Raw genomic sequence first — 21,802 nt, forward strand, 5'->3', positions numbered from 1 at the left:
ATGTTTTTGAGATAACACGGGAGTAAAGGAGGAAAAAAATTGAGCTCCGGGGCAGGCAGCATGAGCCAATTAAAATGGCGCCACTATAAACAGTTGCCTGCGCCATGGCGGGCTCGAGGCCGACCATCAGGCCCAGATGGATAGTGTACCGGCGCCATAGCCCACATGTGAAAAAAAAAGAAAAAAGATCCACGGGTCGGAACAGATAAGCGCTTTTTCAGTGTTTTCAATACCTCGAGTTTCGCGATCCTCGAATTTAGCGCTATACCTTCGGAACGATTTTTTTTATAATACTTTCCTTCTTTACATCTTTTATTTCTCTAAGTGTCAAGTTCATGTTTTGCATATACAGTCGTCCCTCAAACAGTACGGTTTCGGTTTTATACGGATTATCATGGAAGATTTTTTTTAGGATTTTTCAATTTCCCGCTCGTCGCACCAAGTAGCCATGGCGTGACTGGTAACACTGTTCTACCAAAACACCTGCTGAAAGCACCCCAAAGCGTTCGAGAAAGGTGTTCACCTTGCAGAAGAATTCAGATTTAGGAGAAGTTACGTTTTGCGATGAGTTACGTACGTTGCGGTAGGGAGAGCATACCACCCAGCCAGCACTGGATGGTGGGACCCATGTGGGTCTTTTGTGGGCTACTTTATGGGCCCCATGTGGGCTGCCCACATGGAGCCCAGATAAATTTGGCCACGGGATTCATGTGGGTTTCAGGTGGGCTGCCCAAGCGGGTTAAATGTGGGATATGGGTGGGATCCATATGGGTATTTCATGGGCATGCCATTGAATTTATGGGGATATCTTGCATATATTTGGTGCATTACCACTGATAAAGGGTTTTTGACATAGTCACTGAAAAACAGAAAGCAGAGGCAGTCTTCAACATTATACGAGTATACCCATACCTCTGTCCTTCAATGAAACAGTGATGTTAGTATTTAAAAAGTACATACAGCATATCGAGAGTTTTCTCTGGCGTTCATTTTCTGTTGAATTGCCTAAAGCCCAATATCAACGGCCATACATATCTCAAAGTTATATGAATAATAATCAAACAATTCAACTTAACTTTATTTATTTATACATGCTTCAAAACTGAATGACTTTTCTTCCACATTAACAAAACTCTTCAAAAACACTATGATTGTGGAAGTAAAATGAAATTGACAGTGTTTATATTGTGACTGTCTGCTATAAAATTGTTCCATATATTTAAGTCACAAAAAATATAAGCTTCTCAAATATACCGTGAATATTACGAAACAAAATCTACTAATCAATAATATATAAACACAAGTAATACAGAATAATAGTAACAATAGTAGTAATAATAGTACTATGGCTTTTCTGCCGTGGCCACCCCCTAGAGCACCCTTTCCCAACCCTGGGGTCGTTAAGCATTTTTCCTGGGGTCCTCCCTGGGGTCCTCAAGACCTCAAAATATCAAACTTGGTATTATTATATTATAACACATATACAACTAAACTAGTGGGGTCGCAGTCATGTCTAGAGGTGCATGACTGGGGTCGCCTGAAAAAAAAAAAAAAAGTTGGGAGCCACTGCCCTAGGGGGATGTTCCTGGAGGGAACAAGGCATCAGAGCTATAGATAGATAGATAGATAAAAGTAATACAGAATACAGAATTCCTTTGGCAGAAATACATCTCTACCTATATTCTGATTAGAATCACCTCTAACAAAGCCTTAATTCTAATTACTACATGTAAACAAAACTAAGGAACCTATATATTAAACTTCCTTTTACATAAGATTTACACGTATAGGTATTCTAATTAGCAGACAATGTTGCACCAGTATCCCTTCTCATGCAATTGCCACTGCGATCTCTTACCACCATCAACCACTTCGCCACTGCATGCTCCACATCTCGTGCAATCTGACGTTTGTGAATTCTTTTTCACTTCTCCTAGAACCAGAAAAAAATACCTGAGTTAAAGTTACTAATATATATTCCAAAACTTACATAAGTAAAATCAAACGACCAAAACGACAAATAAGTTAGTAAGGTCTACTAGGGCTGAGGGTAAATATGGAGAATCACTACACGCCTCCAAAATACGATATTACACCTCCATATTATAGTTAAGGGACGAAATACATGTCCCTTAACCATAATATGAAGGCGCAGGTGCTTAAAAGTAAAGATAAAGTCCCCAAAAGGAATAATATTCACGAAAGGGTAGCCTCCAATGGCAAAAATAGGTAGCATATTCATATATTCCATCCAGTAAAGGTAAGGGGGGTCCAGGGGGGATGCAGTCCCCCCTGCCAGATTGTAAAGTTTGGTTGGAGTAGCTTAAATATGCTTGTTGGGGGAAGGGGAGTAGTGAATATGCAACTTATTTTTGCAAGGAGGTATTATTCGTAACTCTGGCGGACTGCCGCCGCTGCCATAGGAGGCTTCCCTTTCGTGAATATTATTCCTTTTGGGGACTTTTCCTTTACTTTTAAGTACCTGCGCCTTCATATTATGGTTAAGGGACATGTATTTCATCCCTTAACTATAATATGGAGGCGTAATATTGTATTTTGAAGGCACGGAGTGATTCTCCATATTTACCAGGCTAAGTAGTGAATGCATGCTGTGACCTGTTTTCCTGCTGTTTATGGCATCCCTAGAGATGATCCAGCTCTCCCACCTCTAGTTATGTTTTACTTTTTTCTGTTTTACTAAATCTCAGTTAATAGACCTATGTGTGAGTGTTGACTTTAAAAATAGATAGATAGATAAGGAAATGTGAAAAAAATACTTACCCTAAACAGTCTCGAATAAGTTTGTGGAACCAAATGCCTTCTAGTTGTTCCTTCAAGACATGTTCAGTTTTGTGGCCAGTGTGTCACTTATTATGAACTTCATTACTCGCTTCACATATTCATCAGTGTTCCTCCCTCCAATCTCACCAAGAACATTCACCTGAAATCAACAAACAAGACCACAATTTAGCCTTTATTCTTCTTTTCTTTGTTCTTGCATTATATATTTCATAATTTTCCATATCGTCCAGCCACTGGAACGACCTTGCAGGTGTTTCTACTCTGTAAAACACAGGCTGTTAGCAGAGATTTTAACCTTATATATACTATTACATTCATTAATATTCATTCACATGTCCTTGTTACTCGATCAAGACTTAGTATATTGACACAAGGTAATAATACTGTACCACCACCACAACACCACTACCACCATCACCACCAAAAACTATCACCACCACCACCACCTTGACCACCACCTTACCACTTCTATCTAGGGGTGGGCAGGTACCGGTACCAGTACCGGTACTAACGGTACCAGCTAAACGGTACGGTACCGGTACCAGATTGCTCGGTACCGGTACCAGTTGCTCGGATTTATTTATTGGATTTATTGATAATTCTTCATGTCCGATTTTTTTTTTAGGTTGCTAATAAATATTGTTATTGTTATTAGACTATGATCGAGTACATCCATAATAACTATACATGCTATTTTTTTATCGAAAAAATAAATATTCACTTCATTCAGAGAGAGAGAGAGAGAGAGAGAGATCACCACTTAGTAAGTGGATATCTCGGTGATGTGGGAAGTGGGTACTCGATCATAGTCTAATAACAATAACAATATATATTAGCGTTTTCTAAAGACTCGTGGGACTCACTAACTTTTAACCCAAGACTTCGTTTTCTTTTTACTTGCCACTGTTAAATTCGTATGACTCGTTAACTTTTAGAGAGAGAGAGAGAGAGAGAGAGAGAGAGATCATATTTATCCAATAAAGCATTAACGAAAAAAGTTTGAATCCCTTGGCGAGAGTTTCTGGCAATAAAGAACTGCATGATGAATTATATAAGATGATTAAATATTGGAGGTGTAGCAGGAGAGAGAGAGAGAGAGAGAGAGAGAGAGAGAGAGAGAGAGAGAGAGAGAGAGAGAGAGAGAGAGAGATCACCACTTAGTGAGTGGATATCTCGGTAATATGGGTAGTGGGTACTCGATCATAGTCTAATAACAATAACAATATTTATTAGCAACCTAAAAAAAAAAAAAGAATCGGACATGAAAAATTATCCAGTAACTCCAATAAATAAATAAAATAATGGAAACGGGAGCTGTGATGGAAACGGAAAGCAGGACAAAATGGTGGGAACTTGGGGAGACGGTCAGCGGGGCAGTGACTCAGCGTCTACACACAGGGCTCATACCACATGGAGGCGGGCGAGCACCGAGCGTCACTAAGATCCAAACGGCAATGCGCAGCAGGGTTGCCAGATGTCCGACAGCAGTTGACGGCCAAATCTCACCCAAAGTCACGGCCAAATCGGCCAATTTTTTTCAGTTTCCTGCCAAATTTCAGGTAAATTCTGCCAAATGCGAAAATATTATATGCAGAAAATACTTCGTCGCAAAACAAATGTAAAATAAATGCGCGGACGGAGTACATGACCCAACATGGTTATAAACAATGTAGTTTTAGCACCATAGACAAATTAATAAGGTAACAAATTTTAAAACTTACCATTTGTAAGGCACTGACGTTGTTAGTTGAAGTATTCCAGTATATCCTCTATTTCTTCCTCTTGGTTTGGAGTGGCATACATGTTCGCAGCGTTGAATAGTTGCAGCATGCGAGCTGTAACCTTGAAGTCCTTACAGCATTTATTTTGGAACTGAAGGTGCGAGCGAATTCGTATGATGGAATCCAACATGTCAGTATGAAGGCGATTTCTTGATTTTGTTTTTACGTTAGTCACCGTTGAAAATATTCTTTCAACCACTGCGTTGCTGACTGGGGTTGTTAGGCAAGCCAGGACATAATTGGATAATTCTTTGAAGACGTACTTCCCTGATGACGTCTTGTACTGCTGTACTCTTGACCAAAAAGATACAGAATCTAAAGGAATTTCACCATCAAAAATTGACTCTTCAGTCCATGCTACGTGTAGTATTTTTCTATATTGCTCTTCAATGATATCTTCATTGCAGCTACGCAGGTGAGGTAGGGGTAGGTTTGTGAATGATACACGTTCTACCTGGCTCAATACCTTCTTTGGAGTGAATGCACTTAATTCTCTGAAGATATCTTTGGCCACTGGTAGTCTTTTCTCGACCTGAGTCAAAGCTTCTAGCAAAAGATTTGAGCATCTTTCTTTGAGTTCATTTACCTTACGAACAGCTTCAGCAGAATATTTCTGACTGCTTAAGAAGGCATCCAACTCCTGTGTGAATTTAGCACCATAGTCCACCTTGTGTTGTGGTAGTGCTTTACCCATTCTGTCGACAACTCTGTCTTGCAAGCTCTTGTGATGTAGAACCAATTCTCTGAGCAGTTCTTGTGGGTCACCATCAGTTGTTTGGAAGTGTGCATTAACCCTCTCGAATTCTGAGACAACTGGTGTGACAAAGTGAAAGTAGAGCTTATTAAGAGGGTCTTTGAGCATGTTCAAGATTTCTCGTGCCTTATAGCGACAAGAGGCATCTGCTACAGGCAATGCAACAGCAAAATAAGCTTGCAGCTCTTCCCAGTTTACTAAAAAATTGTAGAGAACCTTTCCTCTTACAAGCCAACGTGTATTTGAAAGCTTTTGAAAAGGAAGAGGAGTTCCCTTTCTCTCTTCATTGGGATCCATAACAAGGAAAAGTTCCTTGTACTTCTCTCTGCGGATTATGCTCTTGCTAAACCACTTAGGGATTTCATGCAGAAGATATCCAAGACTAGATGGAAGCTTATCAAATGCCTTTTCCACGCAAAGGGATAGTGAGTGGACACACTTATTTAGCTGACAATATGGTGACTGCTGTCTCACTCTGGACCACACAGAGTTGTGTTCTCCTGTCATTGAAGACGCGCCATCACTTGCAAATCCAACACAGTCAGACAGCGTTAATCCGATCTTTTCAAGCAGAGTGTTCAGTGCTAAGAATATATCATTGCCTGTAGCACCAACAACTGGCACCAACCCTACAAACTCTGTGGCAATTTTGCATCTTGACTCACTGAAATATCTAATTACAACACATACATGCTTGTTTACTGCCAAATCTGTTGCCTCATCAACAAGGACAGAGAATTTCTTACCCTTCACATCCTCTTTCAACTCATCCAGCAAGGCGGGAGAGACAACTCTAGAAATAAGCTTAGTACACTTGGTACGATGGAGCTGAATATTTTGTAGTTCACTTCCTCTTCCATTTCTTCTGATTATCTCACCAATATGGTCAACATTTGCCATACTGCAATGGCAAGAAATAGCCACAGCTAATTCTAGTTCAACTCGCTTCTTCTCCTCTTCTTTTCGCTCTTGTGGAGAGAACATTTCTCGCAGACCCCTGCTACCTGACGCAGCTTTCACTCTACTTGCATGTCCTTTGCTTTTTTCGTGCTCTGCCAAACGACTGGCCCTGGGAGCAAGGGTAGTTTTACAAAGTTTGCAGAATGCATTCTCACTCCCATCACTTGTCCTCGTAACCCATACAAACTTTTCTTCCCATGAAGGATTATACTTTCTCCCACTGTCATAACGTTCTTTCCACGACGATTTCACAGAGGCCATGGTTGACGTTCCAAATAAGGTATGTGTCTACAAAAGAAAAAAAAAATCACTTGCTTATCACGACACTCGAACGGCGGAAGCGGGGAAGGGAGACTAAAGGAAGTGTGTGACGTGTCTCTTTCATGTACCGCGGTACCCGACTACCCGTACAGGTTTGGTTTCTGTATGGTTACCATGGCGACGGACAGGAGGCCTGTCAACATCCCAACGTCGAGGAAGATACGAATTTTTTAGCAGCTATTTTTCTGCATTTCAGCCAAACAACGACCAAAAATCGGCCAAATAATTTGGCCGTAAAAATCCCCGATCTCTACGGCCAAACAACACTGTTCACGGTCAAATTTAACTAATTTGGCCGGAAAATCGGCCATCTGGCAACCCTGATGCGCAGTGCCGAGTGATCATTAAGCTTCCCGGAACCCAAGTGATCATGATGCTTCGCGGTACCAGTACCGATAGCAGTTATCGATACCAGTACCGGCGAGTGATCATTAAGCTTCCCGGAACCCAAGTGATCATGATGCTTCGCGGTACCAGTACCGATAGTAGTTATCGATACCAGTACCGGTACCTGGTATCGATAACTGCTATCGGTACTGGTACCGCAAAGCATCATGATCACTTGATGCTTCGCGGTACCAGTACCGATAGCAGTTATCGATACCAGGTACCGGTACCTGGTATCGATAACTGCTATCGGTACTGGTACCGCGAAGCATCATGATCACTTGGGTTCCGGGAAGCTTAATGATCACTCGGTGCTCGCCCGCCTCCATGCGGTATGGGCCCTGTGTGTAGACGCTGAGTCACTGCCCCGCTGACCGTCTCCTCAAGTTCCCACCATTTTGTCCTGCTTTCCGTTTCAACCAAATCTCCCGTTTCCATTATTTGATTTATTTATTGGAGTTACTGGATAATTCTTCATGTCCGATTCTTTTACTTTTTTAGGTTGCTAATACATATTTTTAGTGTTATTAGACTATGATAGAGTACATCCATAATAACTATACATGCTATTTTTTTTTCGAAAAAATAAATATTCACTTCATTCAGAGAGAGAGAGAGAGAGAGAGAGAGAGAGAGAGAGAGAGAGAGAGAGAGAGAGAGAGAGAGAGAGAGAGATTTACATAGATTTACATAGAAAAATAGACCACACAGACCCCATGGTACAGACTAGGTGGTCTGTCCTTAAACCTAAGTGATTTTACATTAATCAGAAGGCTCCTAAACGTTGCATTTCTACTCTAGTTGATATTAAGTTGAAGGAAGAGAGAGGGTTTTCTTTACAGGAAATTTGTTTGGGAATTTCATCAGAAGTCATTAAGAAAAAAAACTCCTTTGGGTACCGGTACCGGTACCGGTACTAACGGTACTTGAGTTTTCGGTACCGGTACTACCGGTACTCAAATTAACGGTACTTGCCCATCCCTACAGTTCTATCTCTACACCACCACCTCTTTATATACTACTATCACAACCGTGCGTAATGCACTTCCCACATATAATACATACCTATAGGCTGTGGCAGCGAAGTATTGAATCAGTGCCTCTTATAATTGGCACTTGTTGGGAGACAGGACAGTGGCTGGGATGGCTTTGAAAATCTGCAAAGACAGCACTTTTTAACATTTCTTTCTTTACACGTAATGGAAGGCATCATATATAGCTATAACCATTAAAGAATATTCACAACATATTCAAGTGCAATATAAGACATCTCACCTTAATTTGACTTGCTGTCACATACATGCAGTAGCTTGATAATCATAGCTGGGCACGATAACAGAAAACCTTATTCCCGATAACCGATAACTGATAATGAAAAACCTTAACGGCGATAACCGATATTCGTTAACTAGAGACACAAATATAGGCGATAACCGATAACCGATACCCGATGTAAATCCACAATTCCGATACTAGCTAGCGATAAGTCCGATAGGCGAAAACGATACTATATTGATATTTCAGATAGAACAACATTGATGAATTCAAATTTTCATTATCTGTATTTTAGGAAACTTACAAAACCTTAAAACCACACGTTGACACGTACATATGGACGGTAATACTAGAAATGCCAGGGGCGGTATACACAAACGTTCTTAGCATCGCTAAGTGCACTTAACGGCAAAGAATCGTTAAGTTTTCTACTTAAAATGGCGCCGGGCCGCTTAGCGCTGGAGCTGGAGCACTTAGCGGGCGGAAAATTTAAGGCGGGGAAGGGGCTCCCTTAGCACCGTTAAAAATGTATAAGTATTGCAAAATGGCGGATTACAGCGGGAGGGAAGGCATCACCTCCTAATATATCTGCCTCGTCTAGATGAATTGGAGGCGTTTAAGGATTTGAAACTCATCCTGAAATATCTGTGGACTGTGCTGACCGTGCTGAGATGAGTGGTTCGGCGAGGCGGACCTTGGAAACACCTACATGGCCATCACGACTGAAGTGGTGTTCACCGACAGGTAAAATGCAGGTGCAACCTTCACAGGCTGACAGAGATTGAGTGATAACAGACACTGGAGACCCTCCAGGCGATGGCTGGTGACCGCCTGCCACCATCCACAGGCTGTCACACAAGGAGCCCTGGGAGTAACCTTGCTGGAAGCCCCGCGGGCCGCAGTGTGTGGCTGGCGTTATACAGCCCCCAGCCATCGCCTGGAGACATCCAGTGTCTGTTATCACTCACCTTAGGTAGTCTGTGAAGGTCCAGTCATCACTGGTGCACGTGTATCTTACCTGTGATCAACACCGGCAGCCACAGACTCCTGCCCAAGGAACGAACACAGGTGAGCCAATATTTTACCTCGCCAGACTTATCCTTTAGAATAGATAGATAGAATAGAAACTCTTTTAACCTAACACACCTGTTAATCTTGTGACTGACTTCAACAAACGTTTCTCACCAACCTTACCAAACCCAAAACAATACCTATTTGGGTCACTAATGTCTTATTTCATTTTTACTTGACTAACCTCCCAGAGGCGATAAACCAAACCTAATCATATTAACCTAACCTGGGTAAATTTATCATTGACATATAGTTATTTCAACTTAATCTGTTATTTAAGATAGCCAGTTTTAACCAAATCAACTATTATTTAGAAAAGTTGATATTTTTAACCAAACGTAAATGTCAGAAGTGTCCTAACAAAATTACCTTCCTTTGCTTATTTTTAGTAACCAAACCAAATCAATTTGACGTATCGGTAGCTCTTAAAGGGAATCCCTGGGTGTTGCAAAATGATACTAATACCCATGCTAGCTAGCATTCTAGTATTGTTTTATTTGTTTTGGTCATGTCTTTTTTTTCACATTTGAAATTAATTAGTTCACAGTATATTATGGCTTTTGTTATTTGCAGCTTCCTTTCTTATGAAGATCTAAAAGTGAATTTTATGATTATTCCTAGTCTTACTCCCAAATAGCTATAAAAGTCAATCAACAATGCTATATCTTTATGAACAAAAAAAATTGCAAATTGGTCCATGAGTCAAGAGTTTTGACTTCTGGACAAGTATAGATATAGATATTGGGCAGGTGCCAAAGCATTTCTAATTGTAATGTATCTATTTGCAGTGATCGTGATGACATTGACAACAATGAGCAAGTCCTCCTAGACCTACAGTGACCTCAAGCTGGTATTCACCACATAACATTATTGTTTAATCATTTAGTTTTTGTCATCCAGCATCAAGAAATCATTCCCATGCAAGAATATAATGCACAATATAAGAAACTTCACTTGCTAGAAAATAAGACAATGTTGCCAGCCCATATAGTGTGCACTGTGCAGTAAATAACTCATGTAGATAATGCCTGTTATTCTATCACATACTTCTGTCGATGCAATGTCTTTTAGTTCTTGCTTCGGGTATATTAATTATTAATCTATTCTTATTTTTCCGACTACCATTTCCTGTGTCAATACGTCAGTCAGCTCAGTACTTTTATTTTCTTGGCTTGTGTTTTGCAATTCTTTGCCAATTAAATCACTGGACACATCTTAATAAATAATACAGATTTAATTATCATATATCAGTCCCATAAGTTTATTTCAGATGCTCTTAAAACAACATCTGTCCATTCATAGTCCAGCTTAACCTGGTAGCAGCAACAGGCCAAATTTGTGGCTTTACCGTGTACCAGCGACGGGCCACATTTTTGCCATGATATAAACCCCCCAAAATAGATGATGCATCAACTGATCACAAATGCGTTGATATATATTATGAAATGGTTTGCGTGAGTGATGATTTTTTCTCATTTTTCTTGCTCGGAGGGACCATTAAGAAACGTGATCCCTGCAGCTACCAGGTTAACCTCTTTTAGTATTGTACACTAATCAAGAAAAAACATCCCGATTAATATATATATATATATATATATATATATCTATATATATATATATATATATATATATATATATATATATATATATATATATATATATATATAGTTTATTTGAACTTGTACTCATATTTCAGGGCCAAACATGATGTGGAAGAAGAAATCATTTGTCTCCCATCAGTCGGGTTTGTGCCATGGCAGCTTTCTCCAGCTGTCCGGCAGAGGTCCAGTCCATGCCATAGAGAAATTCAGCCCCCAACAAGGAGATGGCATGCCAGAGATGGATCCGCAGCTTCTCCTCCAATCAGTCAATCCTTGCAATCCCTTTTCTCTTTCTCCTTCTGTACCACCATGCTTACACATAATTGATCCAAGGTACTTAAACTCGTTAACCTCCTCCATTTCTTCACCATTCAAAATTATTTGGCATTCTTTTTCACATTCAATGGGCACTCTATATGGGCATACAAAATCTACAACCTCCCTTCTACTCTGCTCACTCGCTCTGCTCACAAACCATCACTTTACTTTTGTTGACATTTATTTTCAACTTTCTCCTTTTACATACACTATCAAACACTGACCAAATTTTGTAAGTCACTTTCATTTTCTGCAATGAGCACCGTGTCATCAGCAAATAAGATTGAATTCATCACCCACTTCCTTCCCTCAGCATACATTTTTACTTCAATTTCCCCAACTTTGCTCTTCATTTTTCATAACACTATCCATATAAATATTGAACAACCATGGTGACATGACACACCCCTGCCTTAAGCCCACTTTCATCTCAAAATGTTCACTTGTTTCTCCAGTAATTTTGACATATGCAGATGCATCCTCATAGAAAGACTTTATTGCATTAAGCAGTTTTCCTCCCACACCATATACCTTTAAGATGTCCCATGTACAATGCCAGCCAATCGACTCTGTCATAAACTTTCTCTAGAATACCTAGATCCATGAAGGCAGCATAGTATTTTTTCCTTTTGCTAATATTTTTTCTACTACCAACTTGAACGAAAAATCTGATCCACACATCCCCTTCCCTCCCTGAAGTCTCCTTGTTCTTCACTGATTTTCTCTTCTGTAAGTCTTTGCACAATCTCAATTAGGACTTTTACATATACCTTTCCGGGTAGCCTACACTCAGCAGACTTATACCCCTACAACTCCCACCTCCCCTCTCCTGCCCTTCCTCTTGTAAACTGGGACCATGATGGCTTTTATCAAGTCTGCTGGGACCTCCCCCCCCCCTTCCCAGGCCACTTCACATATCTTGACCATTCATATAGTAACTTCATCTCCACACTTCAACATTTCTGCTGTGATTCCGCTCAATTCATTCATCATCATCATCTCATCAACGCCTGCTCCTAGGAGCTCCCACCAGGGGATTGCCACGGCAGAAGTTTCCATCTTTCTCTATCCAGACACTCCCTCCTTGCCCGCTCAAAGTTTCTCCAGGATCTTTCACCCCTCTCCCTAACGTACTCCTGCACCCTATCCCTCCATTTCACTGGAGGTCGTCCTCTAGCATTCCCTTCCTTTATCTCACTCACATACACCCTTCTGGTCATCTTACTCTCCTCCATTCGCTCCATGTGGCCAAACCACTTTAAAGTCTGTCACTTCACTTCTTCCACCACTCCACACTTCCTCCCTTCACCACCGTGACACATTCCAAAACGCCTGTACACACTTTCATTACTCATTCCATCCATTCTACTCACACCACAAGCACTCCTCAAATAACAAATTTTCACTGCCTTTCATTCCAGGCCCATGTTTCAGTTGCATATGTGAGGGTTGGTACTATTATTGTATTTTTAACTGATAACTGATCCAAGGTACTTAAACTCATTGACCTCCTCCATTTCTTCACCATTCAAAATAATTTTGCATTCTTTTTCACATTCAGTTCCCTCTCTATATGGGCATTTAAAATCTACAACCTCACTTTTACTCCCCTCACAAACCATCACTTTACTTTTGTTGACATTTACTTTCAGCTTTCTCCTTTTACATACACTATCAAAATGAGCACCGTGTCATCAGTAAACAGGATTGAATTCATCACCCACTTCCTTCCCTCAGCATACATTTTTACTCCAACGTCCCAACTTTGTCCTTCATTTCTCTCATGACACCATCCATATAGATATTGAACAACCACGGTGACATGACACACCCCTGCCTTAATCCCACTTTTAACTCAAAATGTTCACTTGTTTCTCCAGTAATTTTGACACATGCAGATGCATCCTCATAGAAAGACTTTATTGCACTGAGCAGTTTTCCTCCCACACTGTAAATCTTTAAAACATCCCACAATGCAATCCAATCCAATTGACTCTGAAGAAAAATATCTGATTGATTCCATCAGTTCCTGCTGCTTTTCCATTTTTTAATCTTTTCATTGCTTGATTTACTTGTTCATATGTTATACTTCTTTCTTTATATACTCCTCCTCTACCTCCACTCAAAACTGTTGTTGTTACAGCTGCTGGACGTCCATCATCAAAATTCATTAAGTTTTCACAGCTTCCCCGTCTTTCAACATCTTTCCATTCTCATCCATAACTTCATTAATTTTACTTGGGGAGATATTATTGGGGTGATGCATTTCTTTCGTTTTTTACTTCTTTCCAATATGATTTTGTGTTCCCTTTTCACTTAGTCTTTTTCCAAAGTCTTCATCAACTCTCTTCTTGCTTTCTTTTATTGCTTGTTTTAATTACATTTTGCATTCTCTATATTTCTTTTTCCTTTCCCTTTTTACTTGCTCAGCCACATTTCTTTCTTGAGTTTTCTTAAAAAGTTCCCTTTATTCTTTTACTATCCTCCTTATCTTTTGTCCACCATGAATTTCCTTTTATTTTTCCATCCCTCACCACTTTCATTCCTACCACTTTTTTGTTGTAGTTAACACTACTTTGAATGTTCCAAAAACTTTTTCAATATCTATCTGTACTATCTTTCACACTCCCATTTTTCACTTAAGGCCTCTGCCATTTCATGTTATACTCATCTTTTATTTCTTTTCCTGTAACTTTTCTATCTTCAGTATTTCCTTTTTTACTTCACCTTTCTTTTCAAACACCCACTTTTGCAAGATGGTCAGACCCATCGAACATTCCACTTACTACCTTCGTGTCACAAATATCCTTTCTCAGTCTTCCATCTACTGCCACATAATCAATTAATCCTTTCTGTTCATAACCCCCCTCCTCCATGTGTATATGTGGATATTATAGACAACAGTAATAAAGCCCCACACATCAGAAGCTGTATTGCTTTGCCTAGGTTATGCAGATGATGTAGTATTAGTGGAAGGACGTTGCCTGATCCTAAATGACTTTGGTATGGAATGGAAACTTATCTTTAAACATAATAATGGAAATTCACACCAGCAGTAGGACAGCGGATGCTGGGAAACAATATCTTAGAGGTAATAGAAACACAAGGTTATTTAGGATTTGAGATAAGCAAGGAGGCCATAGGAGAAAGCACAAAGAAAAGTAAATGAAGCCAAGGTAGGGAAAATTACAGGTGTTAGCATCAGTGGTAGAGAAGGGAAATTAGCCAGTATGAATATGGAAGTTGCCTTTGTATGGGGAAGGTAGTAACCCCACAGCTATCTTGTATGGGTCAGCAGGACTAACACAAGATGTCGGGAGATTAGAAGTCATTCAAGACCAGTTGGCATGATAGTGTTCACATGCTCTCAGGGGAAATGGGGTGGAGCTTCTGAGAAAGGTTAACAAAGGGGAAGCTGAGTTTCAAAGAGAGGAAATGAGTGAACACCGGTGGGCCAAATTAATAAAACACTGGAAATTCAAGACAATCCCCTTTGGTGAAAGGAAATGTACAGAGAGGGAAAGCATATGATGACACTGGAGCAGAGTGAAACAATGTGAATGGAAGACCTGTCAAAGATAGTTGAGAAAAGTGGCCTCCATGAATGGAGAAGTACCTATACCTATCTTTAGTACAGCAGATAGGTGTAGAAGCTCGGGAAACATTAGAACATTTTATAATAGTACTAGTGATTGTGTGCCTTGACCCACTGAGGTAAAGATATACCCGAGTAACCTGACTGAAAGTTGATATATATCAAAATAAATAAACAAGAAAGTCACTGAACACACGAGTCTGAAATTATGGTAGCCATCTCACGTGAGGCTAATGCATTATGTGTTGTATGTTGGTCTCTGAATACAGTACAGTGACAAACAGCTTGAATATTGAAGAAACTTCAAACTATTGAGGAGTGTGAATTAACGCATCTTAGCACATTGCATTTTGGCGGTAGAGGGGTCAGGTTAGGTTGGCTATAGGCTAGGCATAGTTAGGTTTGGTCAGGTCTGGTTAGATTTAGTTTGTTTTGACTTGTTTACTTTTATTATTTGGTAATTCCGTGTGATACGCTTCGCGCTACGCCTTTGTTGTCACCGGCGGCTGAGGAGACGACGTCGAGGCAGTAATATACATATTTTACCAAAACACATAAAAGAATAGTGGATGTACACCGGAAACATGAAAAGATGCACCTATATAACGATCATGGGCAATAAAGACCACAAGAGGAAGAAGAAGAAGGCTCGTTTATGTCGATCATTTACTTCACTGTTGTGTCTATTGTTTCCAAACAAGCTTTTGTGTACAGATAGATAACATGTTGAATGCATTATAGCTATTTCATCTTTGCATAATATGCACTGTGGTAGCTATATACAATGCTTTTGCAAGTGATCGTTTTGCTAGGCGATGCACTTCATACCGGTATTTTGCTCAAAAAATACTTAGCTTAGAGTCCGCTAAGGGGAATTCTAAGTAATACTTAAGGGCCTATGCTTAGCTAAAAGTTGTTAAGTGCAAGGCTTAGTATTATTCTTAGAATATTTGTGTATACGGCCCCTGGGCCCGTATCCTCGAGAGCCATTAACTTTTACTCTTAAAGCTACTATCAAAGTTAATAGTTTCAAATTATTAAGAGTAAAAGCTATCCTCGTCAACTTTGAGTGTAGGTATTAGCAAATCCTGGCTACTATTATCTTCTTCTTCTTCTTCTTTATGGCGGGCTCGTTGCTAAGGACGCCTCCGTGCAAAACGTAAACATCCGACATGAATTAAGTATATATTTCAAAAGAAAAATAAAGAAAAGATGTATAAATGTACAACAGAAACATAATAAATGGCAAACACAAGAAAATACTGAGTTTTGTGGCAGACAGAAGCAGCCTCAAAGGCTGTTTTCACTCCGTCACTCGTCAATGCCCGTATCTCCCCGCCTGCGTCACGACTTGCTCTGCTGAAATTAACGCACCATAACCACGTCATCTGCCACAATGATCTACGGGCCGGAGAACCTGCGCAGAAAAGGAGTAAGTTTAATTGGTCGCCAGATGAAACGGTCTTCTTACATCAAATTCAAGAAAAAATACGTATAATCAGAGGGTGTTATGGGAAGAGCATCACCCCTGAGGATAAGAAGAGAGCGTGGACTGAAGTGGCAGAAGCTGTAACAATGTTAGTAATCACATATTCATGGTTCAATCAGCTTACAAACTAACCTAACCTAATCAATTGGGTATTTTTTGCAAAATAACACAACCACTGACCTTCCAAACAGATCATACCTTTTTATTCTGTATCTGAATAGTTTCATTATGACCATTTCTGCCACAACCCCCTCTCCCTCAACAACCCAACATAACTAAACCTAACCATGCCAAACCTGCTCCGTCCTACCGAGCACATCCTAACTTAACATGCCAAGTTTGTTGGTGGGGAAGAGGGGGTTGGTATAGATAGTTAAGGCATATTTGCCCTGTTTTTATTCTTTATTTTTTTTTATTTGTTTATTATTATTTTTTTATTGGTCATGCCAGACTATGGACACTTTTACAAGTACTTTATGTCAAGACTATATGGGAATAGGTAGGTTTTGTGAAAATGGTAAAGTAAGATTAAAATAGTATATTTATAGCATTGGTCAAACAGATTATGGTGATATAATGTTAGATTGGAATGTACTCAAGATAATGAAATTAAGGTTAATGCTTTTATTTTTTTGTTACATATTCACATATTCATGATTCAAGTAACTTGCAAACTAACCTAACCTCGTCAAATGGGTATTTTTGTATACAAACACAACCACAGAGTTTCCAAACAGAACATACTTTTTCCTACTGCTTCACATGAATAGCATCATCATGACCATTTCTGCTGCAACCCCCACTCCCTCAACAATCTAACATAACTAAACCAACTCCTGCTAAACCTGTCCTACCTGACACATCCTAACCTAACATGGTAGGTCCCCAAGTTTGTTAGGGTGGAAAGGGGGTTAGTATAAGAGAGTCAAGTCATATTTACCTGTTATTTTATTTATTCTTTATTGAGATTTTTTTTGGGGGGGGGTTGGGTTGGGCATGCCAGACTCTCAACACTTTTACAAGTATTTTATGTTAAGACTATATTGGAATAGGTAGATTTGATGAGAATGGTAAAGTAAGATTAAAATATTATTTTGATAGCATTGGTCAAACAGTTTCTGGTGATATAATGTTAGGTTAAAAGTACTCAAAAGAATGGAATTAAGATTAATGCTTTGATTTTTTTTGTATAGCTGTATTGTGTAATATCATCCTACTTAGAGAAAAGCATTTTAGAAAAGTAGGTAAAGAAAAGTAGTATTTATGGCCATGTTCATAACAACTAAAAAGTTAATGTCTTTTGATGCATGTAAATAAAATACTGGTACTGATTTAGCTTTCCATCACAGCATGTATTAAATGTTATTGGAGAAGGTATGGGAAATAAAAAGCATGCCATAGTGAAACGATTAAGAAACTTGCTTCACATTTATACCCTGACAGTGCCTTCCCTGGGAGTGGACCCCGTACGCAGGATGACTGTGAGAGGCGTTGGTACAACTTACAACAAAAATCAAAGCCTCTCATTGCCAAGTGCAAGAATGAGCAGCGGTAGACTGGTAATTTTTTTTAGTTGTTATGTCTTTAAATGTAAAACTTATATTAGTTAGTTTTTTATGTGCTCACAGAATGCAGCTATACTGGCCACAATGCCTTTATTTCAGCTTAAAGTTAATAAGTTCATAGCAGTGAACTGCATATTTGATATAGAAATTTTTTTAATGTTCATCTGTCAATGACTATCAATCTATCTAAATACCTTGGTTGTCTTCCCCCAGTGAAGGGTTTTAGCCTAGCCAGGCACACACTTACTCACACACTCACACCCATGTACACCACTCTCTCAGCTTCACAGCCCCTGAGGGAGTAAAAAAGGCCCTCACTGTATGGGGGATTAGTTGCACAGTTCAGACAGGGAACTTCCACACCAAGGCCTCACAGCATACACTGGTTTACCCCTGCCCCTTCATAACAATGACATTTCCCCCAGCACCTGAGTGCCCCACACGTGTGGCACCACAGATACGCAGGCGCCTGCCTGTATAACTATGACATTAACTGTGGTAGATAAACTGGTGTATGACATCATAGGTTGCTCGTCTCATGTATTTGAAGGGATACCAGAGCCATTCAGCATTGACATGATGTGCAAGGGATAGGACAGCAGCAACAGTCAAGTAGCAGTGAAATATTGACTGGCCTGTATGTTTTTGGCAAAAACTTTTATATTCATATTAAAACAATTTATTAATCACCCTTAAATTCATATTCTTTGTAGATACACACTTTATCAGTATTGCTAAAGACCATCCCAGCACATTGTTCATTACTTGTGGAAAAGATACCATTAGCTGCTCCGGCAACAGCCACTGCTTCAATATCTGCTGGCCCTATGACACCAGCCACTGTTTCATCATCTGCTGGCCCAATGACACCTGCCACTGCTTCATCATCTGCTGGCCCTATGACACCAGCCACTGCTTCATCATCTGCTGGCCCAATGACACCTGCCACTGCTTCATCATCTGCTGGCCCAATGACACCTGCCACTGCTTCATCATCTGCTGGCCCTATGACACCAGCCACTGCTTCATCATCTGCTGGCCCAATGACACCTGCCACTGCAAGGGATGACAATGAAGCTGCTCCACCACAGTCACCACCTACTTCATCGGAGTTAAGTGATGCCTTTCATAGGGCAGCAGTATAATTTTTTGATGCTGGGGCTGAATATTACTGCCTCAAGGCTATGATTTTCACTTTTTTTTTTTTATTACTGAGGAGGTTAGGGTGGAAGGGGTGAAAAATAATCTGTGCTGTTTTTCGACAGAAATGGTTAGCAAATTCATTCAAAGCACAAAATTTACCAGAAAAAAAATTGTGTGCCATTGTGAGTGGGTTCACTTGAGATTGGGCTCCAATACACCTCCGTGGTCTAGTGGTCAGCATGCCTGGCTTCTACGCGGGCCCAGGTTCGAATCCCGGCCCGGGCAGTCGGCGTGCAGCTCACCCAGCTGATCATCCTCCCTCTCAGGCTGGTCGATAAATGACTACCTGGGGAAACTGTGGTAACCCGGATGTCAAACTGGTCCTGTGTCCCGAGGTAATGGGCTCCCTCCCACCACAGGCTCAAGGGCCAATGTCACGGAGATGAGCATTAGCTTATAACACCTTTAGGCACCGATCATATTTGCATTTTATGTAGTCTGTGATGCAGGCAGGATATTCATTAGCACCTAATTAGACTCATGCTGCTCTCCAGTGCTCTCTGATGAACTCACAATCAAAGATGTAGTATACCTATATGGTAGCATTGAGTAATCTTAGGTCACTTGGTAAAGTGTTCACCTAAGTCCGACCCAAGCTGACAACATAAACCTAAGCGTGTTTGCAAGCTGAGTGTTTAGAATATTGGCATAATAATAAAAGATGCTGAAAACTGGATTCCACTACTTTATTGAATATATGAATAATTATATACTGAATTTGTAATAGAGCTAAGATAAAAAAAGCTATGTTTTCAGCGATCATACCATGATCTCATGAAAATAATTAGGTTGACATATATAATTAATTACTACGTATTTTGGTATGATGACCATTGCACGTTAATACCATAGCTTTGCGAGCATTGAGTAATCTTAGGTCACTTGGTAAAGTGCTCACATAAGTCCGACCCAAGCTGACAACATAAACCTAAGCATGTTTGCAAGCTGAGTGCTTAGAATATTGGCATAATAATAAAAGATGCTGAAAACTAGATTCCACTAATAGAGTAATTATATACTGAATTTGTAATGGAGCCAAGATAAAAAGCTATGTTTTTCAGTGGTCATACCATGATCTCATGAAAATAAATAGGTTGACATATATAATTAATTACTACGTATTTTGTTATGATGACTATTGCACATTAATACCATAGCTTTGAATCCAATGATGAATATCTTCAAGCAAGACACAAATAGCAACAAATTGGTCACCAATTCACTGAGTAAACACAATACTCCAGAAAAGTATACACTGAATTCACAATAGAGTTGTTTTTCCACTTGGAACTTTGTAAACAGAAACCAAGTAACCTCGTTTTACTTCACTTATAAGTCATGATGTTCGCGATGTGGTCACCTCGACCTTTCGTTCCTCCTCCCTCACACTGGCAGACGTCTCTAACAAGCTTTCTTACCACCATTATCTCGATATGAATAACCAGCAGCAATAATTATAAATCATATTCTAAATGACATTTTAATGCAATTTTAATGTCATCTTTTTCATTTGCATGTGTGTACCTTTCTGCTACAAATAAAAGTTTTTTCCCATGTTTTGTTTTCCTTAACTTGAATATTTCACATTTTAATCAATAACAAAGGCATCAAACACTAATTGTATGTTCAAGCTATGTTTATTTTTTTTTTTGTTGACATAAACTACATCGTTTTCCTTTGGTGCCATTATTTTCACATGGGTACAGTCTATCACTCCCACAACACCGGCAAGTTGGTAGAATTCTGCTTGCTTTACACGGATCTCCACCCTATCAAGGGGAGACTGGATAAACCTCCCAACTACCTACGGGTCACTGAGGGCGGCCAGAGTTTCCACAATCACCCTGCTTACACTACTCTGGCTTACCCCCTAACTCATCACTTGAACACTGCAGCATTTTTCCTGTAGCCAAGTACCTTTAAGTCAAAATCACTTTCAACCCCGGGGTGAGGGAATGCACCCTTTGAACTGGATCTTGTAGCTCTCTTCTCACCAAATCAGTCACATACTCCATTCCTGCACGGTCTAATATGTATGTCTTGACAAGTTCACCATCGTTATACAGTTCCAAAGCGCCCTATCAAACTAAATTGCGGAGGCGGGCTGGACGAGGAAGTCCGGTGGCCATGTTGATATGGGTCTGGGTCTGGGATTCACTATTAACTTTACTATTAAGTGTTTAGAAGTCCTCGCCAGCACTCTCAAGTTGATTGATTGATTGATTGATAGTTTATTGTTGCAGGTAAACAACAAGGGAGAAGGGAGGAACATGCCATCCCAACCCCCAGGCAGGACAGAGTGTGATTATAAAACTATTAATACATGTGTAGGTAGCACCATGAAATTAAAAAGATACAATGGTAGGAAGGAAAGCACAACAAGGGAGGGGGCAGTACCTCCCCCTGGACAATAAGACAATAAAATGTGGGGACGGAGAACATTGCCCAAGCACTAGATGGGAATGAATACAGAGATAGAGTAAATACTAGTCCTTAAAGTAAAATACTGCAGAGATCACAGCCTTGTATAGCACGGCAGTAGTTCAGGCTGCCACACACGGCATCACCACCTTGGTGCAAACTGAGGGTGTTCTTTGAGGATAGCAGGGAGGACATCATGGTTCAGGAGCCAACAAATTGTCTGGGGCAGGTCAAGGCAGTCCCGTGGCTTAAACTTAGC

The 21,802-nt window shown here is 40.1% G+C and overlaps 2 long non-coding RNA genes across 2 annotated transcripts; one reads left to right on the forward strand and one right to left on the reverse strand.

Moving 5' to 3' along the window:
• Window positions 1-1,064: 1,064 nt before the first annotated feature.
• On the reverse strand, window positions 1,065-3,280 carry LOC126999250 (uncharacterized). The gene is made up of 3 exons (XR_007753167.1): window positions 3,192-3,280; window positions 2,782-2,941; window positions 1,065-1,933 (listed from the first exon to the last, which is right to left on the reverse strand). It is a non-coding gene; the product is annotated as an uncharacterized LOC126999250 (long non-coding RNA).
• Window positions 3,281-8,126: 4,846 nt separating this feature from the next.
• Window positions 8,127-11,937, forward strand: LOC126999251 (uncharacterized). The gene is made up of 3 exons (XR_007753168.1): window positions 8,127-9,348; window positions 10,140-10,201; window positions 11,048-11,937. It is a non-coding gene; the product is annotated as an uncharacterized LOC126999251 (long non-coding RNA).
• The last annotated feature ends 9,865 nt before the right edge of the window (window positions 11,938-21,802 follow it).

Source organism: Eriocheir sinensis, chromosome 16 (genome assembly GCF_024679095.1).
Source record: "Eriocheir sinensis breed Jianghai 21 chromosome 16, ASM2467909v1, whole genome shotgun sequence".
Lineage (NCBI taxonomy): Eukaryota > Metazoa > Arthropoda > Malacostraca > Decapoda > Varunidae > Eriocheir > Eriocheir sinensis.